A 27,645-nucleotide genomic window follows, 5' to 3' on the forward strand; every position below is an offset into this window, starting at 1 on the left:
ACTATTATTTCATAAAAACGTTCTTCTCAGTGCTCAACTATTACAGTATATATTCATCTTCTATCAAGAGCGTATACTGACAAAAATTAATATTTTCTTGTATCTCGCAGCAATAGCGGCTGTCGTTTCCTTTTTAACAATAGAAGTCCTTTGAAAATACGTCCTTCCGCAGTAAAGTCTACTATCAGAAAAAAATTATTAATAAAGTCACCGAATACTCAGGTGTGTTAAAAATCACTGAACGCCAACAAGCCAATGATGTTATTTACAATGCTGCGCTCTCGCAGCGAAAGCGATATTCAGGTTATGAAGTGATACTATAGGAGACCACTCGAATTCGTCATATGTTTCATATATGTCGGCGGCTTCTGTTGCCCATAATGTCGTATGTGCTTGCATATAAGCTCCGACCAATCCAATCTCTTGATTTTCAGTCCAGTTCCGTGGCAATATATTGCGAAAAACTGTTACTGAACCATTGGGTGTACTTCTAGTCTTCTGGGTACAAATGTGCAAAATTGATGATGCCGTAACATACTGCTCCCCAGCAAGTATGTCATCACAAGTAGCTCCGACCTCATACTAGTGGTAGTTCATGCAACATTTTCACTATTTATGGCAGTTTTTACCTGCAACCTCAACCGATTTACTTCAAATCTGATATCTTGAACTATCGAATCGTCAACTTATGCGTTGCCGTACCTATTTCTCTCTCTTAAGGTTTAATTTCACTGACAGCTCGTTTTATATTGCCCATATTACCTGTGATTGCATCATTGACAATTTTCAATTTCTATGCAATGCTTTTCTGCAGCCTACCCGATTTTGCTGATAATTTGAGAATGCGGTTCTCTCTATCGTTTTAAAGTGCGTCTATATGCGGTCTATTAACTTATGCAAAGCGCACGTCCCTTCTTACGTTGTAATCTTCAAACTCCTCCTGAAAATCATCATGTAATGCCTCGACATGTGCCTTCATGCATTTGGAGAATGTTTTATCGTGTACTTTGCATCATTTCTTGAACTTTTTGTCGAACACTTTCATGAACTGCTCGTATTTTTGCTCTGCACACTTGTCAAATTTCTCCTCCATCGCGGCTTCAATTTCCTGAAAATTTTCGACCAAACCTTGTTCATGATACTTAAATTTTGGTGTCAAAATTTCCCCAGTTGCTTCTAACTTTACGCAGTGCTCTGAAATAGTTTCCACCTTCACTGAAATACGTTTCTGGGACTCAGTGCTAACTACTTTCGTTGGCAGTTCTTCTTGTGACTCGCTCACGCCAGCTGCTTTCCTTGATAAATCTTTTTCTGACTTTTCTATGGTACCTGGTATTCATTCATACTAACTAGATTCCCCGAAATGCTTCTAGCGTTCTTATCGAAGAGCTTTTGATCATGGTCTGAATATTTAATGTTTGGATCAGCTTACCTTTCTTGTACTCGCAATGACAAGAAAAAAAGCATTTCTGAAGAATAGAAATTTGTTAACATCGAATATAAAGATAAGTGCTAGGAAGTGTTTTCTGAAGGCGTTTGTCTGGAGTGTACCCACGTGTGGAAGTGAAAGATGGACGATAAACGATTTAGACAGAATGAGAATAGAATCTTTCAGAATGTGGTGCTACAGAAGAACGTTGAAGATTAGATTAGTATATCACGTAACTAATGAGGAGGTACTGATTAGAATCGAGGAGACAAGAAGTTTGTGGTACAACCTGACCAAAAGAAGGGATCGGTTGATAGGACACATTTTGAGACATCAATGGATCACCAATTTAGTGTTGGCGGGGGGGGGGGGGGGGAATTCTTAGGGGGAGACAGCGATGAATACAAAATGGCTTTGAGCACTATAGGACTTAACATCTATGGTCAATGGTCATCAGTCCCCTAGAACTTAGAACTAATTAAACCTAACTACCCTAAGGACATCGCACACATCCATGCCCGATGCAGGATTCGAACCTGCGACCGTAGCAGTCGCGCGGTTCCGGACTGAAACGCCTAGAACCGCCGGCGCGATGAATACAGTAAACAGATTCAGAAGCATGTAGGCTGCAGTAGTTATTCAGAGGTGAAAATGCTTGTACAGGACAGATGAGCATGAAGAGCTGCATCAAAGCAGTTTTCAGGCTGAAGACCACAAGAACAAACAACATCTATGTGCTTTGTCATGTTTAAATTTGCATAAAATTATATAATTTTTCTACAAGAAATAATTTACATGCACTATTTAATGTTATAAACCATTCATAAAAATTGACGCTTTATCAAGCTGTATATTAAAATTACGCCCTACAAGAAATCGAGTATCTCGATTAAGAAGGCTTACAGTTTTCAAGCTTTAGCTAACTTCTTTCTTTTTTATGATTCCATAGCACAAAAAAATCAGTTGTGTGCAGATTTGACTTAATAGAAATTGGGAAAACAGTGTCCTAGGGTCTTACATTTGAAAAGAAATAGTCACATAAAACTCTTTTACCTTTTATCTCAAGAAATATTACACTGAAGTTGATTAACGAATTACTTTAAAAATTGGAAATTTGCGGTAAGATGAGGTCATTGGTACGTAGGCTTACGCACTTCTTAATGTAACTTAAACTAAGTTACGCCAAGTACAACACACACACACACACACACACACACACACACACACACACACACACACATCCATGCTCGAGGGAGGATTCCAACCTCCGACGAGGAGAGACGCGCGAGCCGAGACAAGGAGCCTGAGACAGCGCGGCTACCCAGCGCGGCTAAATTGCTTTAAACTTAATTAGTAAACTTTTTGTATTAACTTTAACAGGTTAAGCTATAACACTAAAATGTACAATATTTCTGAAGCAAATATTACGTGAAAATCAAATTTTCTTTTACAACACCTTATTCTTTGATAAACACATATTTTATCCTCTCGAAACTTACAGTGATATTTGAATACAAACTGAAGAATATAATTCTTTTGTTTCTCTTTTTTTCAATAATTCATTGTAGTTCTTCTTGAGCTTGAGGCCTCTCTCTTTTGGAACATTCACAACTTCCAGTTCACTGATTAGGTGTAGAGCACCAATGACAATAGTAATGCTGTGGACAAGCTGATCCACTTTGACCTTGAAATGTCATTCTTGTCTATCACCTAATCCTGAAGATTATGCATGGCACCATCAATGACCTTGAACATACGACATCGTTAGTCATTCAATCAATAATTGGAAATGAAAAGCACAATCCCTCCTCCCAGCACTTTTCTCCTTGAAATGATGATGCATAAAAATTAAATCAGTTGCATTACTTATGAGTAAACATAGAGTCACGCCACCTTCCGCTTCGCATGTCCAAGAAATTGAGTGCTTTATACCCCATGTCCCTCTATCTCCAACCAATCAGAGCGTAGTATTAAAATGATGCGTAAAAATTAAATCAGTTGCATTACTTCTGAGTAAACATAAGAGTCACTCCACCTTCCTCTTCGCATGTCCAAGAAATCGTAGTCCCGTATTAAAAATGCAAGAGATGATGGAATCGGAACACTTGTGTACTTTATACCCCTCCCTGTCTCTTTTTCCAACGAATCAGAGCGTAGTACGCGTAGTAAAAACTTCGTAACACTCAGTTTAAAGTCAAAGAAATATCCATTACTTCCGTGAATATTACATATGTTCAAATGTGCGTGAAATCTTATGGGACTTAACTGTTAAGGTCATCAGTCCCTAAGCTTACATACTACCTAACCTAAATTATCCTAAGGACAAACACACACACCCATGAATGTTACATACCTTTATCTCTATATTAAAGTGAAGTAAAGGTCTGAGTTATGCTCATACGTACCTCTGGCGTAATATTCAAAGGACTCAAAGACCAAAGATAGGTATCAGATACGTAGAAATGACGTGTTTGTAGATCAAAAAATGCTATACTCTTTGTGTTCTCTCTGTATGTTATACGTCAAAAATATTGCACTTCTTAAACACACTTGTGACAAAGTACTCATTTCTCTCTGTTACCTTTCACTTTATATTAAAGTGCAGCCAAGATCAAAGAAATGCGTTATTTACCTACACACACACCTCTTAACATAACATTTACATACGTAAAATGACGCATAAGCAAATATACCTCTTATTTCATACGTCATATATACGTTACACCTTAAACATACATGTGATCCGTAATCAATTCTTGTCAGTTTTCCCAGAAACTACAACTAGTTTCCCATGAAAATACTCTCTGCACTGTCTCGTCGTATAAATTAAAATATTTAATCATTAAATCTAATCTCACATATTGTTTGTGCACATCTATGTCTGTTGCGTGTTGCGAAGCGCAGAGAGAGGGAGAGAGAGGGAGAGAGAGAGAGAGAGAGAGAGAGAGAGAGAGAGGAAGGTCCAGTGCAAAGGAAGAGAGGGGGCATTATATCTGCACGTCTCACCTATCCTGATAAGATGCAGTCCATCTGAGAGACAGTGTCACTCGCATACATTGCGAGAAGGAAATTAAGTATATAGGTAGTAGAAAATAAAACTCGTACAGAAAAAGTACGCTACAAATAAAGTTTATGCTAAAACAAGTTTTTTCATACAATTTTTTTCATATAGATCCATTATTTACATTATTATAATACTCACATTATATTTTTTACGGATTTGCATTTTACAACAAATCAGTCGGGTTTATTATATGCAAATCACCATTTTTCAGGTATTAACAGTTTATGCATCTCTCAAGTATTTATATTATCACAATATGAACTACCTGGTATTTTACACATGTGTACAATCATCTTTATCCAAGTATTTACATTTTTTAAATAAAAACCAACCAATTATTTAGAATCATCATTATTTTTGATTCGGTAATGTCTCCAGGCCATTATACACTGGCGGAAAAAATGGCAACACCAAAAAGAAATTGATGTAGAGCAATGAAATTTCGGGTCTACATTTCTCTGGGTAACATGTTTAGGTGATTAACATTGCAAGATCGCAGGTTAATGTAACCACAAGATAAGCCACTGTAAATGTGAAATGCTGATACATTAATAACCAATGCAACCACCAAAATGTTGAAAACCAAGAATGCAAACCTGCATGCATTGTGTTGTACAGGTGCACAACGTCACTTTGTGGGATAGCGTTCCATGCCCGTTGCACTTGGTCTGTCAATACAGCGGCGGACAATGCTGGTTGTGGATGATGCTGGAATTGTCGTCAGATGAGGTCCCATATGTGTTCGGGCAGGCGATGGAAACATGTCGACACACTGTAGAACATGTTGGGTTACAACAGCGGTAGGTGGCCGAGCGTTATTCTGTTCAAAAACACCCCCTGGAATGTTGTTCATAACTGGCAGCGCAACAGGCCGAATCACCAGATAGACTTACTAATTTGCTGTCAGGGTGCCTGGGATAACCACGAGAGAGCTGCTGCTGTCACGAGAAATGCTCCCCAGCCCATACGTACAGGCGTTAAGTCCAGTGTCTAGTGTGCAGAGAGTTTGGTTGCAGGCACTCGAGTGGCCTCCTTCTAATCAACACACGACCATCACTGGCACCGAAGGCAGAATCAGCTTACATCAGAAATCACAAGAGACCTTCACCTTGCTCTCCATTGAGATTTCGCTTGACACTACCGAAGTTGGAGATAAGTGGAATGCACTCTACAGAAAGTCTGGCTTGGAGCTGTTCTTGAAGTAACCGATTTGTAACAGTTCGTTGTGTCAACGTGGTGGCAACTGCTGCACGAATTGCTGTTGCAGGTAGAGTACGATGCGACAGAACCATAAGCTGAGACGATGGTCTTTCCCTCTCAATAGTGCCAAGTGGCCGTGCCCAAACCCCGGTCTTATTGTGACCGCACATTTTCGTGTCCACCGCAGCCAGGAGTCATGTACAGTGGCTACATCCCTGTCATGGCGTCTTTGTCACCTTAAAGGCATTCTTGACTAACCTCAACTCACCACGTCCAATCTCAAAGATAACTAACACTCACGACCGTTATAGCTTTTATTTAGAGGAAACCTGATTTGCATAGTCATAGCGGTGGCACTAGCCGCTTATGGTACTGGCGTGATATTTGAATAGACATCATCTTGCAGATGTACAAACTCATCCGTCAACTTTCATTTATGTCGTACAACTCCTCCTTGGTACTGTGATTCTTTTTTTGTCAGTGTATGTAGCTTATCGATAAGTAGATACCGTTTGTCACCTTGGTCAGATAAAGAGGTTTCAAGCTGATTTATAGTCGAGACAACACACTGCATCGATTGCATGACAAGATTCTCAGTTGTTTTCATTTCTGAATCCAGGACGCTCTGCCTGTAATCTTCAATGGTTCATCTATTTTTTTACACCATTTGCTCTGCGCATTATGTATCCAGATTCGGTCTCAAACGCATATATTTGTGCGTGGAGGCCTATAAATTCTGCGATAGACTACTCATTCTGTTTATCCTTCACCTCGAAGTATCAAACCTTGTACGAACATCACTCCTGATATTCTTATATATATTTGTAGTTTTGATGTGGTATATGGGGCTGTCAGTGTCTGAGTAGCACAGTTTCACACAATTTGGCGGGAATTTGTCCAGTATATATCCACAATGAGAATTAAATACGAGCATTTTCGAAATATCTAAAATCCCCATTCCAGCCACGTTTGGTTTGACGGCATTTAGTCTGCGAAATTCGATGGTGACAAGATTTTCGTTAATCTGATGCATCTTTCGAAATTAGATTTTGCAGCTAATGCAGCCGCCCCAAACCTGCCATCCATGATGCTGTAAATCTAATGTAGCGCATGTTTCTTTAATCTTGACTGTCGCCTTTTCGTGGTTTCTTGATGCAGTGGACGTGCTAAGCAGTGCCACTGTTTCTGGTTGTGCGCCTTCGTTTCCAGTTTTTAGAGGGTCGAGGGCCCTAATAGAGCGCTAGACACCACACTTGCTAGGTGGTAGCCTTTAAATTGGCCGCGGTCCGTTAGTATACGTCGGACCCGCGTGTCGCCACTATCAGTGATTGCAGACCGAGCGCCGCCACACGGCAGGTCTAGTCTAGAGAGAGACTCCCTAGCACTCGCCCCAGTGGTACAGCCGACTTTGTTAGCGATGGTTCATTGACTACAGACGCTCTCATCTGCAGAGACAGTTTAGCGTAGCCTTCAGCTACGTCATTTGCTACGACATAGCAAGGCGCCATATTCAGTTACTACGTCTTCTAAACAGATAATATTGTGACTCATGTACCGCCAAGAGCGACGTTCATCATTAATGGATCAAAGTTAAGTATCACACTAATTCCGTCCGCTTTCTGAATTCTAATTCCTTGTCATGTTCCAGACCTCACGTCAGTATAGTCCTTCGCTCCTCACGCCCGCCTGCGTGAGCTAAAACGCGTGCATTTCGGCCTCCTCTAGTATCTCGGTGTTGGCTCTTCCGCCACCACTACAATGGCGACGAGGATGGGATAAATCAACTATTATCACCGATATGTGCCGCATGCCACTTACATTTCAGCTCCGCTTCATCGCTTACGCCGTAAAGGTGTTCCGTTCGTCTGGACGATGGAATGCGAACGCACCTTTCGCCAGTTGAAATCGGCGTTGCTTTCCAATACTTGCCTTACGCCGTTCGATCCCCAGAAGCCCCTTTTGTTGATGGTGGATGCGTCGGATTTCGGGATCGGTGCTGTGCTTGCGCACGAAGATGACTCGCACGATCGCCCTATTGCCTTTGCGTCCAAATTGCTCTCGTCTGCGCAAAGAAATTATTCACAGATCGAGAAAGAAGCACTGGCTCTCGTATTCAGTGTCACAAAGTTTCATGACTTCTTGTATGGTCGTCACTTTACCATAATCACGGACGACAAACCTCTGACATCGCTTTTTCATCCGAACAAGCCTGTACCTCCACGAACAGCACAGAAATTCATTCGCTGGTCTATTTTCCTCTCGCAGTAGCGCTACGATATCTTGTATCGGTCCACTGCCAAGCACGGAAATGCCGATGCGTTGTCCCGTTTGCCTGTTGCTGAGGATAGGGCATTCGATTCCTCCGAACTTGCTTGCATGTTCATTGATTCGGAAACCGATGACGTGGTCGAATAGTTTCCGATTGATTTCCGTCGTGTAGCTACAGCCACAACTTCCGACCCTGTCCTTGCTACCGTTCTGCGTTTTGTTGCTACACAATGGCCCTTGTCAAAGTCACAGATCTGGGAACCGTTGGTTCGCCGATTTTTTGCTCGCAAGGAGAGACTTTTAATTCGCCGTGGTGTTTTGCTGTTGCGTTCTGATAATGATCAGTCCAGGGTGGTGGTACCACGTTCGTTACAGTACTCTGTCTTAAAGCTTCTCCACCACGGACATTGGGGTATAGTGAGAACGAAACAACTTGCTCGTCAGCACTGTACATGGTTCGGAATCGATGCCGCGATTACGAATATGTGCTCTTCTTGCATGGTGTGTGCAGAACAACAATCAGCACCACCGCGGAAATTCTTTGCATAACCAAAAGCAACTTTCCCTTGGCAACGCTTACACATCGATTTTGCTGGCCCATTCTGGAATGCTCGATGGTTGGTTGTGATAGATACATTCAGTAATTTTCCTTTTGTTGTCCGGATGTCTTCCACGACATCATCTGCCACCATCCAAGCGTTATCTGATATCATTTGCATTGAAGGTCTTCCACAGACAATTATTTCCGACAATGGCTCACAATTCATGTCCGCAGAATTTCAGTCATTCTGCAAGGCCAATGGTATTCAACATCTGACGTCCGCGCCGTTTTCGCCACAGTCAAACGGTGCCGCTGAACGATTTGTCAGGACTTTCAAGTCACAGATGTTGAAGCTGAAAGAGTCGCATTCTCGGGAGGACGCATTATTGCTCTTTTTGTCCTCGTATCCCTCTGAGCCCCGGGGATGGTCGCTCGCCGGCTGAGTTGCTCCACGGTCGCCCTCATCGAACCTTGATGTCTTTGCTACATCCGCCGCATCAGGTTCCTGTGCAGCGGCAGACACCTGCTTTTGCCCCAGACGACGTTGTCTGCTACCGCCACTATCGAGGTTCACGGCGTTGACTCGAAGGGCGCATTCTTCGCTGTCTCGGACGCGCTATGTATCTGGTTTTGGGGGCCTCTGGTGAGGTGCGCCGGCATCTCAATCAGCTGCGCCTCTGTCGTCGCACGGGATCTGCCGCTCCCCGTCTGCTTTCAGCGACGGTGCCGTCCGGTCAGCGCCCCGGGGACCCATCTACTGGCTCGCCTCAGCCTCAGGTGTTACCGACGCTGCCTTCCATTTTGCCCCATGGCGACGCGCCGCCGCCGCCGCCGCCGCCTGTTCTCCCGCCGGCGACGACCGCAGTGGACGCGTCGCTGCAGCCGTCGGGCGCCCCCTTGGGTCACGCGCCGCCGATCGCTCTCCGGGACCAATTGTCCTCCGACATGGAACTCTTGCCCGCTCCGGACCATATGTCGTCTTCGCCCGTCGGGTGCCCCGACCCGATGGAGATCGACCCTTCGGCCCCTCCTGTCTCTCTACGGGCGCATACACCGCATTTTGGCGTGCACCCTGGAGCAGGTTTTCAGGCGTTTCCTAGCTCGCCGCAATCCGAATGGCAGGGTGCGGGTGGCACAGCCTCGCCTGTTGTTAGGCTCCCCACCTCGTCGCATACGTCAACATGGGGTCCTCCCCACGGCGGGCGGAGGCCTTATACCATAACCGTCCGCCGATTTGCGGGGGAGGAATGTAGTGTCACCGCCAGACACCACACTTGCTAGGTGGTAGCCTTTAAATCGGCCGCGGTCCGTTAGTATACGTCGGACCCGCGTGTCGCCACTATCAGTGATTGCAGACCGAGCGCCGCCACACGGCAGGTGTAGTCTAGAGAGACTCCTTAGCAATCACCCCAGTGGTACAGCCAACTTTGCTAGCGATGGTTCATTGACTACAGACGCTCTCATTTGCAGAGACGACAGTTTAGCATAGCCTTCAGCTACGTCATTTGCTACGACATAGCAAGGCGCCATATTCAGTTACTATGTCTTCTGAACAGATAATATTGTGACTCATGTACCGTCAAGAGCGACGTTCATCATTAATGGATTAAAGTTAAGTATCAAACTAGTTCCGTCCGCTTTCTGAATTCTAATTCCTTGTCATGTTCCAGACCTCACGTCAGTGTAGTCCTTCGCTCCTCACGCCCGCCTGCGTGAGCTAAAACGCGTGCATTTCGGCCTCCTCTAGTAACACGGTGTTGCCTCTTCTGCCACCACTACAAAACTACCCCAATTCGCTACGAAATGACGAATCCACTTGTAGAAAGCTCTTCTATATTCTGCTCCTCTCATACTTAGGGGTATACAGATCGCTCTGCTTCTACTCTCTTGTAGTTAGGCTTGTAACAGCGGCTCTAAAAAAAAAAAAAATGGTTCAAATGGCTCTGAGCACTATGGGACTCAACTGCTGTGGTCATAAGTCCCCTAGAACTTAGAACTACTTAAACCTATCTAACCTAAGGACATCACACACATCCATGCCCGAGGCAGGATTCGAACCTGCGACCGTAGCAGTCGCACGGTTCCGGACTGCGCGCCTAGAACCGCGAGACCACCGTGGCCGGCGGAAAATAGCATCACATCTCTTTGATCATTTGTGTTTTTCTTAACATAGCCTGTCAAAAATAATAGTAAATATTTATTTCAGTATGAAGTTGTTTCACTTATTATCATCTAGTAGACGACTCTTAGTATATTTCTCTCTATAGCTATTTATTCGGCTCATACTATATTTCATTGATGTAAAAACACACGTTTTCGAAGTTCTTGTTACAATCGATCATTCTCTATCAGGGCTTTAATATTCCCAGTGAAGGATGATCATACGTGATTATTTCGAAACCACGTAGTTTTTCAGCTATATTTAGATGGAACCAGATTAACTTTTCTCTATCGTAATGAGATGCATGCTGCTACGTTAGTTACTCTGTACTGCATTCCACGACTTCAGATCTCAGATTTGGGGTATCTCAACATGTACGGAACCAATAATTGAAACATTAATTTTTTCCAAGGTAAGTCTATTTGCTTTTGACTATTTTGGAGGATACTTCATTAGCGCGACTCATCGTCACATTACAGTTTACTATCCTTATAGCAGGAACGTTTACACCTCTTTCTTTCGACAGACAATGCCTCGTTACATTGTCCTTTTTGCAATGAGAGTGTCTCTACTTTTATATCTTTATACAAAAACGGTACAGATCAATCGTTCTATGGGTTCATCTAACCACAGATAAGACCATCCCCATCCCCCCCCTCACCCCCCCCCCCCCCCCCGTCTATCCCCCACACTTCAATACATAAGATTGTGTCCATTCAACCCTAAAAATTATAACTGGATGCACAGCCTCTGTCGACACCGAAGTTTGTCCATAGTCTGTTTCTGTTTAACTTTTACCCGGTTACTTAAAACGCATGTTTCCACCCTCCTTCTTTTCTATTACTCTTACTGTACTTTTACTTTTCTTCTATATTATATTTTTCCTCTATATTACGCTTCTCTCATATACGCTTGATCTTAACTACAAAAAAATGTGTGTGAAATCTTATGGGACTTAACTGCTAAGGTCATCAGTCCCTAAGCTTACCCACTACTTAACCTAAATTATCCTAAGGACAAACACACGCACCCATGCCCGAGGGATGACTCGAACCTCCGCCGGGACCAACAGCACAGTCCATGACTGCAGCGCCTAAGACCGCTCGGTTAATCCCGCGCAATCTTAACTACAGTCAGTTCATTAAAACCTTATTTGCTGTTACTAGATAGTAATATTTTGATGTGTTTATTATTATTAATATGCTTATAAAACGCTCACTTTAAAACCGTGAAGAACTAGTCGAAAATACAGAGATAGTTTCCTTCAATTTGTTAATTTTGCTTTCTATTACATGGACAAATACTGGCTATATATACAGGATGTGGCAAATAAAAGCGGCCCGGAGAGCAGAGTTCCAGTGTACAAAGACACACAGGAGAGAGGAGGAAATACAGCACTGACCTGACTATAGCAGATGTTCATCTCTTGAAACTTTTGGGCTCTGGTCAGTAAGTTGCCGAAAGCGGATCGAAGCTGGACTGCTGGAATTGCTGCAATCTCGTCCGAAATATTCTGCTGCAGTTCTTGAAGACAATGAGCGTTTTTGCGATACACCTTAGACTAGAGGGCACCCCATACAACGTAATCGCACACTGATAGATCAGATGAAATGGATGGCCAGCTAGGGCCGCGACTAGACTGACATCTGCTAACTGTCAGGCGTGAAGATTATGTACATGTGCTCAAAGGTTCGGTCGCCTCTACGGGTAGTTGCTCCATCCTGTTGGAAGTAACTGTCGGTCTCTTCCTCGCTCGTTAGTTCTGTCACAAATGGTATCCACTCGTCCGGGCCACTTTTATTTGCCCCACCCTGTATGTGATGTGGTAGCTTCTCATTTCCTGCTGAGAACCTTTCTACAGTTGTTATTAATTTCTGTTTAATCTTTTTATCAATTTCTATTTACAAAACCTTCATTTAATAGCTCCCAAATTTTTCCAATTTACGGTAAAATACGTAATGTCTGTAGCTATCTCCCGTTTTTTACTTACATAAATATTCGACAAGCTAGTGTGCTCACCGAAGATAATTTTTTAGTTAAATTTCTTTCCTCGTGGTCTCGTGGTCTGGCGGTAGCGTTCTCGCTTCTCGAGCAGAGGGTCCCGGTTTCGATTCCCGGCGGGGTCAGGGATTTTCACCTGACCCGAGATGACTGGGTGTCTTCATCATCAACATTCATCCCCATTACTGTCGGAGGAAAACAACGGCAAACCACCTCCATTAGGGCCTTGACTAGTACGGCATCGTTCCCCTACGGTCTGTCAAGAAGCATGGGACGCCATTTCCATTTGTATATCACGTCATTAACGCTGTTTTCTCTGGAATACTGCTACTGCCATCTATTGCAATAACGGCGAATCCGTTGCATGCTCGCATACTTGTACGTGGGTCAATTTTCAATTTCTGTGGTACTGTTGGACCTTCCTTCTCCCTCTATTTCATTGACGTCACCAACATTTTGGCATTATCATAACTTCAACGCCATGTTCGTCTATGTATCAAAAAAATTGTCTACGTCTATTCTGTGTTACTGTCTCGTCTCTAGGCGTTACCTGTGAAAATAGGTTGTAATTACCAGAATATGGTATGGGTAAAAGAAGGGTTTCAACGATAGAAAGGCAGGAACATGGAAACAGGGAAAATAGAACTGGTGCTCCTGTTGGAGAAGAAAGAAAATGAAAAATAATAAAACGCGTTTTAGGACTGAAGATGAAAAAGAGACAACCCCCCCCCCCCCCCCCCCCCTCAAAGACAGATTTCTACACCATCCCTATGGACAGCCAGAAGAGATCAGGTGGTGACACGTCAATCGTATCGTCAGTAGTAATCAGTTTTATATAGTCGTCAGTCTATAGCATCTCACCGCTGTAAAATGTATGTATTTTCAAGTAAGTGCCTACGTACTTAACGAATTTATAGTACAGTATGTTGTATATTTCCTAGCTCCAATACAAATGGTTAGGGAAACCAGACCATTTTCCATGTGTAGGAAGGAACGTATAAAATTCGACGAACAAACATAGAAAATTACATTTAATACACTCAAACGAAGTATATATCTCTCATTGCAGATGTATGTTAGTCATACATTTAAACCATAGGCAATAGGGTAGTTGATGAGGAAGAAACCGTTCCATGGAAAATTAAATACGAGGTAATGAAGCAGTTAGCTCGGAACCTGGCGTTCGTCAACCGACCTAATCTGCAAAAGTAGCAGATTCTACTGAGAGCTAAACTTCTTTAACACGTCTGTATTTTAAATATAGCTTAGTGTACCTTACACTCCACTGAAATACTTTATAGCACTTTTATAATTTATTTAATGTTCATCTGCAATTAAATGAACACTAATTTATGACGTAGCATCGCTTTATCGCCTGTGAGAAATTTGTTCAATGTTAATCTGATGAACTATTACTTAACCAACGGTTATCTTTAGCGTTAAGGTTTTTGCCACAGCAAACTACAATAAATGACACATCATAACATTACCTACGTTACGCAAATGCGTTAAATTTTGCATTTCCTTCTATTCAAGAACCAATAAAATATTAGATAAGGTTAACTTAACCTCAGGTTAGTAATTACACTGAAGCGCCAAAGAAACTTGTATAGGCAGGCGTATTCAAATGCAAAGATATATAATCATGCAGAATACGGCGCTGCTGTCGGCAACGCTTATATAAGACAACAAGTGTCTGGCGAAGTTGTTAGATCGGTTGCTGCTGCTACAATGGCAGGTTATCGAGATTTAAGTGAGTTTGAACGTCGTGTTGTAATCGGCGCACGAGCGATGGGACACAGCATATTCGAGGTAGCAATGAAGTGGGGATTTCCCCTTAGGAGCATTTCAGAGTGTACCGTGAATATCAGGAATCCGGTAAAACATCAAATCTCCGGCATCGCTGCGGGCGGAAAAAGATCCTGCAAGAACGAGACCAACGACGACTGAAGAGAATCGTTCACCGTGACAGAGGTGCAGCCCTTCCGCAAATGGCTGCAGATTTCGATGCTGGGCCGTCAACAAACGTCAGCGTGCGAATCATTCAACGAAATATCATCGATATGGGATTCCTGAGCCGAAGGTCCACTCAGGTGCCCATGATGACTGCACGACACAAAGCTTTACGCCTCACCTGGGACCGTCAACACCGACATTCGACAGTAGATGACTGGAAACATGTTGTCTGGTCGGACGAGCCTCGTCTCAAATTGTATCGAGTGGATGGACGTGTAAGTGTATGGAGACAACCTCACGGATCCACGGACCCTGCATGTTGACAGGGGAATGTTCAAGCTGGTGGAGGCTCTGTAATGGTGTGGGGCGTGTGCAGTTGGAGTGACATGGGACGTCTGATACGTCTAGATACGGCTGTGACGGGTGACATGTACGTAAGCATCGTGTCTGATCACCAGCATCCATTCATGTCCATTGTGCATTCCGACGGACTTCGGCAAATCCAGCACGACAATGCGACACCCCACACTTTCAGCAATGCTACATTGTGGCTCCAGGAACAGTCTTCTGAATTTAAACTTCCGCTGGCCACCAAACTTCCCAGATATGAACATTATTGAACATGTCTGGGACGTGTTGCAACGTGCCGTTCAGAAGAGATCTCCACTCCCTCGTACTCTTAGGGATTTGTGGACAGCCCTCCAGGATTCATGATGTTAGTTCCCTCCAGCACTACTTCAGACGTTAGTCGAGTCCATGCCACGTCGTGTTGCGGCACTACTGACTGCTCGCGAGTGCCCACACGATATTAGGCAGGTGTACCAGTTTCTTTGGCTGTTTAGTGTATAATAACGAATACTTAAGGATTATAGTAATCAACTCACAGAGTAAACAAGTCTTTTACGTTCTGAAACGCATTATGTAACACCTCATACGTAATGATTCGATGTGCACTCAATGTGCACTACATACAGCACATTTACATAACGTGGGCTGCCTGACATCACACAATGTCTCCTATCAATAAATGTAAATCTCTCTACTAACAGAAAATGACTTGGCAATTGACGTGAATATGTCCATAACTTAATAATCCATCCATATATTCGTGCAAACTCATATTCTTTCTGCAACAAAGCTTACAACTAGTATATATTCCAGTATTTCTACTCATAGCTATACTTTCGTAAGCTACACAACAGTCAAAGCTGACATCTTCCTTAGAAAACTCATTACAGCTTAAAGCTTCCGTTAAATATTTATTTGTATTTCCACACTTATTACCATAAAATTTAACTTTACGATAGTGACGAATATCTTTACTAGCAAGTCTACCTTCCTGACGTATGCCAAAATAAAAAATTATTTCTCCACTTATGTATTCGCTATGGCATAAATATCTTTCATAATGAAATTGACGATGGAATAGACTTCAGTAAGCTCATTAGGAGATAGAAATTCTCTTTTAATGCTGTTTCAAATTAATAGTAATGTATTTAATTTATACTAGTAACTGGACCTCTAATCGACGGCTTCCTGTTGTAAATGTTTAACAATAAGTTTAATTTACGTAGTATCTGCCCAACCTTTGTCCGACAATTCCTTAAACTGCTTCCAAAATTCTACCAGGTGCATTGAACCATCTGGTATGAACTTTAGGAATTCTTTCTTGTGTACTACAATATCGTCCAAAGAACTGGTGATAGTGCTATTGAATTCAAGTTTCTCATGTACCTTTGCTTCATCTGTTTCATGTAGGTGTTCCTCTAAACTAGTTAAAGCGTTTTCGGCACAAGTAACTTCACCAAAATTATTATGCTCTAATATCTCTACGCGATTTCGTGTATCTGAGATATGATTATGTATTTCTTCGAACTTTTGGGTAGACTGTTCCTCTATACGTTTCATTGTATCGTCTACCTCTTCAAATTGTTCTTGGACCTCCTTCCAGACTAAATCATACTGGTTTTCTGTTTCAACCTGTAATTCCATAGGTAATTTGACTCAGGTCCATTGGTTGACCATGGTTCGTAATCTTTTTCGACAATTCGTGTACTTTATCTATATTGCCTTGTTGAGCTTTGCTACTATTTGACAATTCTTCTAATTTCTCTGTTACAGATGATGGCGGCACGTGGACACCGGATACACACCGTTAATGCCGAGAGTACTGACGCGACGTCTGTGGGGATATAGTTCGCCCTTTCTAGAGGAAGAAGATGTAGTTTAGTCGTAACTGAACCTATAACGGCCGTGTGTAGCCGTTACATACGTTAAGTCACGTAGACGATTACTGAAATCAGAAAGATTGTTTCTTGCTCAGCAGTTACATAGTTTCATTCTGTTTCAAATTGGAAACGTCCCAGTGTCGGTTGCAAGTTCTCATAGCGGAATTTGAATGTGAACATAGACTCTTGCTAGAGACTCGACTTAATCACTGTGTTGTTGTGAACCGTCACAGTTCAACAAGCAGTGCCGACACAAAAGTTCGAACACCAAATTGTGATTTCTTTAAAATACTTCACGAAACACAGGGTGTATTCCTTTCTCGCTACACCACTAAATTGACCAAAAAAAAAAAAAAATCACAGAGATGTCTACAATGATTCCTCTCGTGATTTACTATTTCGAATTTTATTGGGAGATCTTCTGTCAACCTAAAATCAAAATAAAAATAAGAAAGCGTCGTTAAAGATTGAAGTAACTCTCAGACTTCAATGTCAGTTCTTAGACATTAAGAACTATACATCTGGAGAAAGATGCGGGAACAATCGACACAATGAGTCTTCTTCTTCGTCTTCTTTTTCTTGGCTTTATCCAGTGTCTTTACAGAGTCGGCATATTAACATGGATTTGACAATGTTTTTGTTAAAGGATGGCTGGTTGCACTTTCTGTCGCCAACAACCTAGAGAATTACATTTCGTTCTCCAACCTAATCGTGTCAAGAATAACACTATACTTCTTGGATTCATTACGATTCATGCACGTATCTCTCCAGTTATTTGCTGAGACATTGCGTCTAGAGGAGATGCATATCACTAGAGCCACACATCCCGGCGTTTTTAAGTTTCAGCTTGTGGTGAAGAAGGGGGTCTTTCCCTGCGAGTAGCTGTTTCAACGGAGAGGCAACATGTAAACATGTTGCCCAATATAACAGCATTCATCAGCAAACTCATAGGCACTGTATAGGCTCATGGTGAATGCTTAGAGGGATGTATGGACACAGATATGCACCTGCTCACAAACATTTTGGAGAAACTTCAAAGTGCATGCATGGACATATACACTTTAGATTCTGCCCTGTATTACACTATGCCAGGGCTTTCGCAGGACATAATGTTTAAAAAATACACGCATCAACATCAAACGGTTGACCGATGTTGATATGTTGCAATTTTCGAACGTAGGATTCGTGGTTCAAATGGTTCAAATGGCTCTGAGCACTATGGGACTTAACATCTATGGTCATCAGTCCCCTAGAACTTAGAACTACTTAAACCTAACTAACCTAAAGACATCACACAACACCCAGTCATCACGAGGCAGAGAAAATCCCTAACCCCGCCGGGAATCGAACCCGGGAACCCGGGCGGGGGAAGCGAGAACGCTACCACACGACCACGAGCTGCGGACTAGGATTCGTGGTAGGCCTTACCAGTGATTGCACAGGAATGCCAAAGCAAATAACTGAGTGAGGAAGAGCACAGGCCATCTGAAGATTTGAGTTACATCCTTTAATTGAATATAAAGAATCTCTACAGGTGCCTCAATCTATGGCGTTTGGAGGGTTCTTATGGCTGTCCAAAGAGAAAGACGCCATACTGGAAAAAGAGATCCGAGGTATTTTTGCGTATTCTTGTCAGGGATATGCGTTGTTGGCAGACCTGGCATATACCGATCGGTTGCATGACGCGCCCAGTGACTTGTCGCTGTGTCCAGAGCCCAAAGTAGCGCAAAATGGTTCCTTCCCCAAGCTGACGACAACACTAGAGGATAAGCAGAGACACAGTCTACGTTACAGAAACCTCCAGCAATAACTCAGATTGGGGATGCGATTTGTTAGAATCACCCGTGCCATTTCTTTCAAGCAGCATCCTGGCTGAAGAAGTATATTGATGTTGATATTGAAAAGCGGGCTCTCACGACGTGTGATTTTGAAAATAATTTTTATAAATTAATGACTAATTCTGTTTTCAGCAAAACGATGGACAATGTTAGAAACCACTTCGAAATTCATTTACTTTATCAATGGAATTGGCATTATGGCGCAAGAGATTACTTCACCAGGCCAAATTTTAGGTGAGCTACAATCTTCAGTGGAGATAACTGAGATTTCAGTATAGCTCACAAAGCTGCACTATATATCGACATGTGTGTTCTGGACCTCTACACACTCCACATGTACCGATTCCACTATGAGTTCGCTAAACCAAACTTCACTGATCCCAAGTTACTTTATCTGTATGCGGACAGTTTCATGAAATACGTAAAATCCTGCGATCCGTATGATGCACGAAGACTATTCATTTAGGTTCGAGCGGTCGCGAAATGGAAACCACGTTGCAAATCAAAAACTTATAATTGGCAACAGCTACCTACAGCTTCCAGCTACTTCTCTAAATAGTCCCCACTCCCATATAGACATGTGTCGTACCGTTGTACCATCTTTCCAATACCCTCGTAATAGCAGACAACCGTCTGTGCTTTCAGCTCATTCTCTGCGCTGATCTGCAGCTCGATGTCTGTGCCAAAATGTTGTCTTCATAGCCAACGGTTCATGTGGGCAGAGATTAAACTCAGAGCGAGCCAAGTGGAGGCTATATGGAGGGTGATCAAACTCTTCCCATCAGAAACGGCCGGCCGGGGTGGCCGAGCGGTTCTAGGCGCTCCAGTCTGGAACCGCGCGACCGCTACGGTCGCAGGTTCGAATCCTGCCTTGGGCATGAATGTGTGTGATGTCCTTAGGTTAGTTAGGTTTAAGTAATTCCAAGTTGTAGGGGACTGATGACCTGAGAAGTTAAGTCCCATAGTGCTCAGAGCCATTTGAACCATCAGAATCGCTGCAGGATTTTTTCCATTGCCTCTGCAGTATGCGGTGGAGAATTGTCATAAAGAATGACAAGCATGACAGTTACGTTATGTGGGATGCATAAAATCAAGCGTAATCTGTCAGAAGTCACTCATACTTGACGTGTCACACTGAGCGCTCAGAACTGAAAAGAGCGACGTGGCGCAATCGACAGGCATGCTAGAGACACTGTCCAACACATTTATGCAAAGCTTCATCGGATTTTGGCTGTGGTTTCCATTGCCCGGCCTACTGTGCCTTAATAAACGAAGAGCCCTCGTAATTACATATAATCGCGAGGAATTCTACACGTCTGAATATGCTGCTGATAATCCTTATGACATTATGCCTCCGAATAACGTTATCGGCCTGATGAATATTGTGGAGTTTTTCGGGCTCAGATTCATAATATATGCGTACGGTATGGATGTAGGTGCCACCAAAAGGTGAACTGAGGGTGTGTATCTTGCGACCTCACAGGCTTTCGTGACTGAAGACTACAAGGTATGCCTGTGCATTGAACGTGCAGATGCTTCTCCGCATGTGGTGTGTGAAGTAGTCTTTTGTTTTCATGAAGAGCACACTGCACAGTAGCTGAAAGCCTGCCTGTCGTGTCTGAGGACAAACTATTCGTCTGTGTGGAGGAGATCGAGTCCACCCGTTCTCACACTATTGGTTCGAGGGTGACTGAATATGTGGATGTACATTTATAGAGTGTGAATGTATGAATGTATATGGAATAGTTAGATGAATCGTTTGTAGTCGAATGTATGCGTATGTGTGAATAATTTAACACTGTGCGTGCTTGTTACAAAAAAAGATTCTATGTGTTATGTGTACTATGTGCGCGCACACACACACACACACACACACACACACACACACACACACACACACACTGTGTTCGTGTGCGGTTTTCCTTCACCTGTTGCTGCTAGTCCCTCCCTACAGTGTAAATACTGTATACGATTGAAACTGTATATACAGAAAAAATTACAATGATAAAAAGACATTGGATTGTACATAAAATCCACAGTAGTAGAACTTCAGAGTCTTCCTCCTCCTCCTCCTCTATTAATATTGACGCGAACAAATAAACATTGCAAATAAGCAATATTGTTTCGAAAGACGCAACTGTATATGTAGAAAAATGATACAAAAGCAATGAATTGCGTGTGGAATAGTAGTGTTTTAGATTTCTTCTCTTCCTCTCTAAGTATTTAGCATGAAAATGTATCTCCGCATACAAGCAACAGATTTTTGAAAAAAATTATTGTTAATGGAATAATTATCAAAAATTGTTTGTGAACAACTTTGAAAGTTTGATATCAGTATCATTATTTATAAAATATCCTGATTATTTCACTAAGAAAATTATTGTTCATAGGGTAAGGTGAAAACAAATAAGAATAATTTATTTTGTTGAACATTTCCTGGTTACACATATACAGGATGTTTCCATAAGAGCATGTAAAAGCTTAACAGGACATAGAACGCTCCACTCAACAATTTGAGGGAGGGAACCTGGGATCGGAGAAGCCAGCTTAAGGAGAGAATAAGAGTATAATAACGTCACTGCTTACTTTTTTATTGACGTTGGTTACAGTTTACGGCAAATACCGTCATTGGCACAATGAACATATCATTTGTACTGTAGCTTACAAAATGTGCTGAAATTGACGGCCATCAACCTCAATGCAAGTATGACATCGGTGAACATGTTCCTGACGCACCCTGACAAATATCCCATGTAGGTTTCGAACCACATCACAGGCAGGTACAGTTCTGGCGACTAATTCCATCTCCGTATCCACTGGGGTCTCATATACAAGTGTCTTTAGATATCCCTATAGGAAAGAATCAAGGGGATTCAAGTCAGGTGACCTCGCAGGCTGTGGAATAGGACCTCCACTTCCAATCCAGCGACCAGGAAACACAGCATTCAGATAGTTGCGGACATCCACACTGAAGTGAGGCAGTGCACTGTCGTGTTGTATCCACATCTTCTCACGAACAGGCAAGGGTACGTTCTCCAACAACTCTGGCAGAACTCTTTGCACGAACCTCAAGTACAGGTGGCCATGCAGACGGCCAGGTAGAAGATATGGCCCAGTGAGATTGTCGCCTACAATGCCGGTCCAAGAATTCACAGCAAAATATTCTTCAGAGTGAGACTCCTCTACAGCGTGAGGATTTTCCTCATCCCACACATGTCTATTCCTGTTGTTAGAAATACCATCACGATGAAAGTAGGCCTCGTCAGTAAACAACACGATTTGGACGAAATCTGGTCAATCAGTCCATTGTTGGAGCAACCACTGACACATTGCAACCCTTGGTGCAATGTCAGTCACAAGCATTGCATGGACTCGTTGTGGGTGATATGGGTGTAATTATTGCTCGTGGTGTACTCACCACACGCTAGTGTGTGCAGCGCCCATTTCATGTGCACTACGACGAGTATTTGCAGTGGGGTCCATTGCAACACATTCCAGCACCTCCCCTTCAGAAGCGGGTGTGCGAGTGGTCCTCACGCTGCCAGGTCCCTCGTTTCTTCCTTACAGTGAACCAGTCTACCGTATACGTCGATCGAGAGAAATAAACACTCATCGTGACGGATGATGGCTGTTCGGAAATCGTTTCCTGTTCAGCCTTTCAGCTTCGAGAGCATTGCAACGTACTTCTCCATACACAAGGCGCATGTCGGTGAGTTCTGCAAAATTGAACTGGAGCTACTTCATGGTATTGTACTGTACGTCTGTGAATAGCACTGAGTAATGAGTGGGTCTGTCGTTGATTCATAGCACGTTGTGTCATGGGGCAATGTAAATACGACACAACAGAGCCGCCTTATGGACAAGTAAAGTAAACAAACACTGTATCATGACTCTCTAATAATCAGGCTCGTCCTCCTTGTTTCCTTGCAGGAAATAAAGAATGTACATATAAATAAACAGCTCAGTACATGTAAACACGTACGCATGTCGGTTGTAAATAAGCCGGAAAACAGTAATGCTAGACAAAGTGTAGACACGGGTTTCCATCTGCCGTTTACTTTTCTCTTCTATACAGAAAAACGTTGGAGATTTTAGGTTCCAGGAGAACAACAAACTGTGTATGTAAACCTATGCCTCAAACTGACATCCACCAAGGGAGCAGAGCATCACGTTCGCAGGAGACAAGGCTTATCTATGCGGCAGCTAGCTCGATCTCCTCCTACGGGAATCGTGGCATTCAGTCACGATCACTAAGTACCGTACAACATTGCGAGACGTTCCGCCTACGGGCCGTCAGCGCAAAAAGCCACATAGTCACATCCACTGCCGAAGGGTCGGCCTAACTGCAGGCACCGGGGCCTATAACTTTGTCACTCTTAGAGTCGTTGGATGACGTTTCCAGACACGGGTTGTTACCCTAAATTTTTCCTCAAGACACCCCTTACGACCCCTTGAAGTTTGCCGGTATAGTTTTGTAACACCCTGCACATTTACATCGTCACAGTCATCCAGTTTTTCAGTACTATCCGGATAATCGTTTTCTATTATGTGCCTTGAATTCAGCCCGAAACGTATTCAGGTCTGTAGGTGCAACATACATAGGCCTTCAGTAAATTCAGTTTCCATAATTTGGAAATTTGTGGTAAGTTCCTATAGGACCAAACTGCGGCCGTCACCGGTCCCTAGGCTTACACACTACTTAACTTAAACTAACTTATGCTAAGGACAACACACACACCCATGCTCGAGGAAGGACTCGAACCTCCGACGGGGGGAGCCGCGCGCACCGTGGCAAGGCGCCCTAGACCCCGCAGCTACCCCGCGCGGCTCAACTTCCATAGATTTTATGCCTACAGGGTTTTCAGAAGCATATCTTGCTGCTACATGAATACAAGTATTTATACACTGCTCTAATTGATTTATATTCACACCGTGCTCACGCAAATAGCCATTAAAGTCACAATATGCACCTCTAATATTAGGATACAGTGGCTCATCTGCCTGTCGTAGTCAGTAAAGCATTGTACATGCCGTTTAAATTCACGATGCCTGAATGTTTAATGTTTATGACCGCATCTTTAGATTTTACTTCGAGTACTTTCTCTCCATACATATCGACAGTTGTTGCCTCACCACTTAACATACAGATGTTAATAGGCGTATGTGATGGGTTGTATTCAGTCATCATCTTTCTCTCTACGAACTCAAATTGCAGGGATAGTCCCATTCGTACCATGAATACATCTACGTCTTTAGTCCGCAAGCCACCTCGTGATGTGTGCTGGAGAATACTTCATGTAATACTGTCACTTCCCCCTTTCCTGCTTCAGTCACGAATAGTTCGCGGGAGGAATAATGGCCAAGTTTCCGTGTGTTCTCTAATTTTATTTTCACGGTCTATTCGCGAGATGTATTTAGGAGGTTCAAATCAAAATGTTCAAATGTGTGTGAAATCTTATGGGTCTTAACTGCTAAGGTCATCAGTCCCTAAGCTTACACACTACTTGACCTAAACACACAACCATGCCCGAAGGAGGACTAGAACCTCCGCCGGGACCAGCTGCACAGTCCATGACAGCAGCGCCTCAGACCGCTCGGCTAATTCCGCGCGGCTATTTAGGAGGAAGCAATATATTTTGTTGACCTTTCTAGGAATGTACGCTCTCGGCACTTTAACCGTCTGGCGCAATGCTTCCACTACAGTGGACAGCTGTTAATGGTTGCTTCTTAGGCGTTTAAATAAGTCGTGAGGGTGCAAATGCATACAGTCCACTACAGTGGACACTCCCTACTGGTGCTTCATGCTTTTGCAGCCTCATGACACACTGAAAAAGCCAGAGAAGTGATTATTAAATGACGTCCACTGCAGTGAAAATCATGCAGCAAAGGGTTAACAATAAAGTACATCGTGATGCAGAACGCTTCTCTTGCATCGTCTGCCACTGGAGTTGGTTGATTATCTCTGTGATGCTCTCCTGCTTACCAGATGAAAACGTAAAGAAACACGCAGCTCTTCTTTGGATCTTCTCTGTTTCTTCTAACATTCCCAGTTCAGGAAGATATCTTGTGGACAGTGAGTGCTGCTGCTGCTGCTGTGATGGTAGTTAAGGCAATAGTAGGTTGTGGAAGACCAGAGTGTCCTCGGCCAGCATTGGATTACGGTCTGTAACAATAATAATACCTAAGTATAATGACACGCATACACACGCACACACACACACACACACACACACACACACACACACACACACACACACACATAATGATAACACAGCTTCCAGTAACATTAATTGAACCACCGCCTATCTCCGACGTCAGGGTGCAATAACCACTCAGAGACGGCACGTGGCAGCACTAGCAGTGAAGGGTAGCAGAGTGTTCGGAGATTCCCATTATAAACTTCTAGGACTTGTATAGGGAAGTGAGTACATAATATTTTGAACAGGAACCTACGTCCGGAAACGTACCGATCCCGTGCCACTGCCGTTTAAAAACATGTTTGCTAGACGGGTATGCAAAAGGGTAGTCATGGTGGGAGGAGGTTACTTCGGATCGACTGATGTCATTTGACGTCTATCCTGTTTCGAGACGCATTCACGAGTCTGAATGTGTTAGAGCAACATGACTGAGTACACGTTTGTAGAACACACCTACAAGATCTTTCCGAACGGCGAAGATCACGTAATGCACGCATCAAAAAAAGTTTTGCATCACCTCGGTTCCGAGAATTCCGAAACCAGTACAGAAAATTGAAATAGAGATCAAATTATACATCATTTCCGCCCTTTTCATTGCTCATGAAAGCCACACATTGCATGTTGTACCACCATAGAGCGACAGCTTCAGAGGTGGTGGTCCAGATTGCTGTACACACCGACACCTCTAATACCCAGTAGCACATCCTCTAGTATTGATGCATACGTATATTCGTCGTGGCATACTACCCACAAGTTCATCAAGGCACTGTTGCTACAGATTGTCCCACTCTGCAACGGCGATTCGGCGTAGATCCCTCAGAATGGTTGGTGGATCACGTCGTCCATAAACAGTCCATAAACACCGCTTTTCAATCAATCCCAGGCATGTTCGATAGAGTTCATGTCTGGAGAACATGCTGGCCTCTCTAGTCGAGCTATGTCGTTATCCTGAAGGAAGTCATTCACAAGACGAATGCCTCGCCAATATGGTGCCGATATGGTTGCACTATCGGTCGGAGGATGGCATTCACGTAACGTACAGCCGTTACGGCGCCTTCCATGACCACTAGCGGCGTACGTCGGCCCCACATAATGCCACACCAAAACAGCAGAGGGCCTCCACCTTGCTTCACTCGCTGGACAGTGTGTCTTAGGCGTTCAGCCTGACCAGGTTGCCTCCAAACACGTCTCCGACGATTGTCTGGTTGAAGGCATATGCGGCACTCATCGGTGAAGAGAACGTGATGCCAATCCTAAGCGGTCCATTGGGCATGTTGTTGGGCGCATATGTACCGCGCTGCATGGTGTCGGAGATGCAAAGATGGACCTCGCCATGGACGTCGGGAGTGAAGTTGCGCATCATGCAGCCTATTGCGCACAGTTTGAGTCGTAACACGACGTCTTGTTGCTGCAGGAAAAGCATTATTCAGCATGGTGGCGTTGCTGTAAGATTTCCTCCGAGTCATAATCCGTAGGTAGCGGTCATCGACTGCAGTAGTAGCCCTTGGGCGGCCTGAGTGAGGCATGTCTTCGACAGTTGCTGTCTCTCTGTATCCCCTCCATGTCCGAACAACATCGCTTTGGTTCACTCCGAGACGCTTGGACACTTCCGTTGTTGAGAGCCCTTCCTAGCACAAAGCAACAATGCGGACGCGATCAAACCGCGGTATTGACCGTCTAGGAATGGTTGAACTACAGACAACACGAGCCGCGTACCTTCTTCCTGGTTAAATGACTGGAACTGATCGGCTGCCGGACCCCTTCCATCTAATAGGCGCTGCTCATGCATGGTTGTTTACATCTTTGGGCGGATGTGGTGACATCTCTGAACAGTGAAAGGGACTGTGTCTGTGATACAATATCTACAGACAATGTCTATCTCCAGGAGATCTGAGAACCGGGGTGATGCCAAACTTTTTTTGATGTGTGTAGAAGAGCTGCTCGTCGCCTTTATCAAGATCGTTCTCGACAACGTCCAACTCCTTCGCAAACTTTTCGCCACAATTACGCAAAGGCTTCGAGGAAGGGTATCTTCACCGTCAGCAGGAGTGACGGTTGTGCTCCAAGGAGACGCTGCACACCCGAACTGAAAGAGTCCAGACTGCTTCACGTTGGAGAGAATCCATCAACGAGTACACGAGTAATTTATTAAGCTATTAAGGAGTGGAACTGTGGAACAAGTGATGTATTGGGTCACACCTAATAAATTACTTATACAAGTGTCGCGTTACCAACTCGTTTTACCGAGCGAGGTGGCGCAGTGGTTAGACACTGGACTCGCATTCGGGAGGACGACGGTTCAATCCCGCGTCCGGCCATCCTGATTTAGGTTTTCCGTGATCGCTCCAGGCAAATGCCGGGATGGTTCCTTTCAAAGGGCACGGCCGACTTCCTTCCCCGTCCTTCCCTAATCCGATGAGACCGATGACCTCGCTGTCCGGTCTCCTTCCCCAAAACAACCAACCAACCAACCAACAAACTCGTTTTCAAATGACTGTAGCCCGGAAACGGTACGTTTCCGAACATGGTCTCTAATTCAAATCATTATGTACTCAGTCCCCTCTAGAAGTCCTAGAAGTTTGTAACGGGAACTTCTGAACACTCTTTGTAAAGGTTGTCGGGGGTATGCAGAGAAAAATTGCACTCGTTGACGTAATGTGGGACTGGAGTGATTTATCTGGCGTCCAAGAGGGCGTGATCATTGGCTTTCGGGCCAAGGGTGGAAACATTTGCGAATTTGCTAAGTTTGGAAACTCTTCTCA

The sequence above is a fragment of the Schistocerca americana genome, chromosome X (assembly GCF_021461395.2).
Source record: "Schistocerca americana isolate TAMUIC-IGC-003095 chromosome X, iqSchAmer2.1, whole genome shotgun sequence".
Classification (NCBI taxonomy): domain Eukaryota; kingdom Metazoa; phylum Arthropoda; class Insecta; order Orthoptera; family Acrididae; genus Schistocerca; species Schistocerca americana.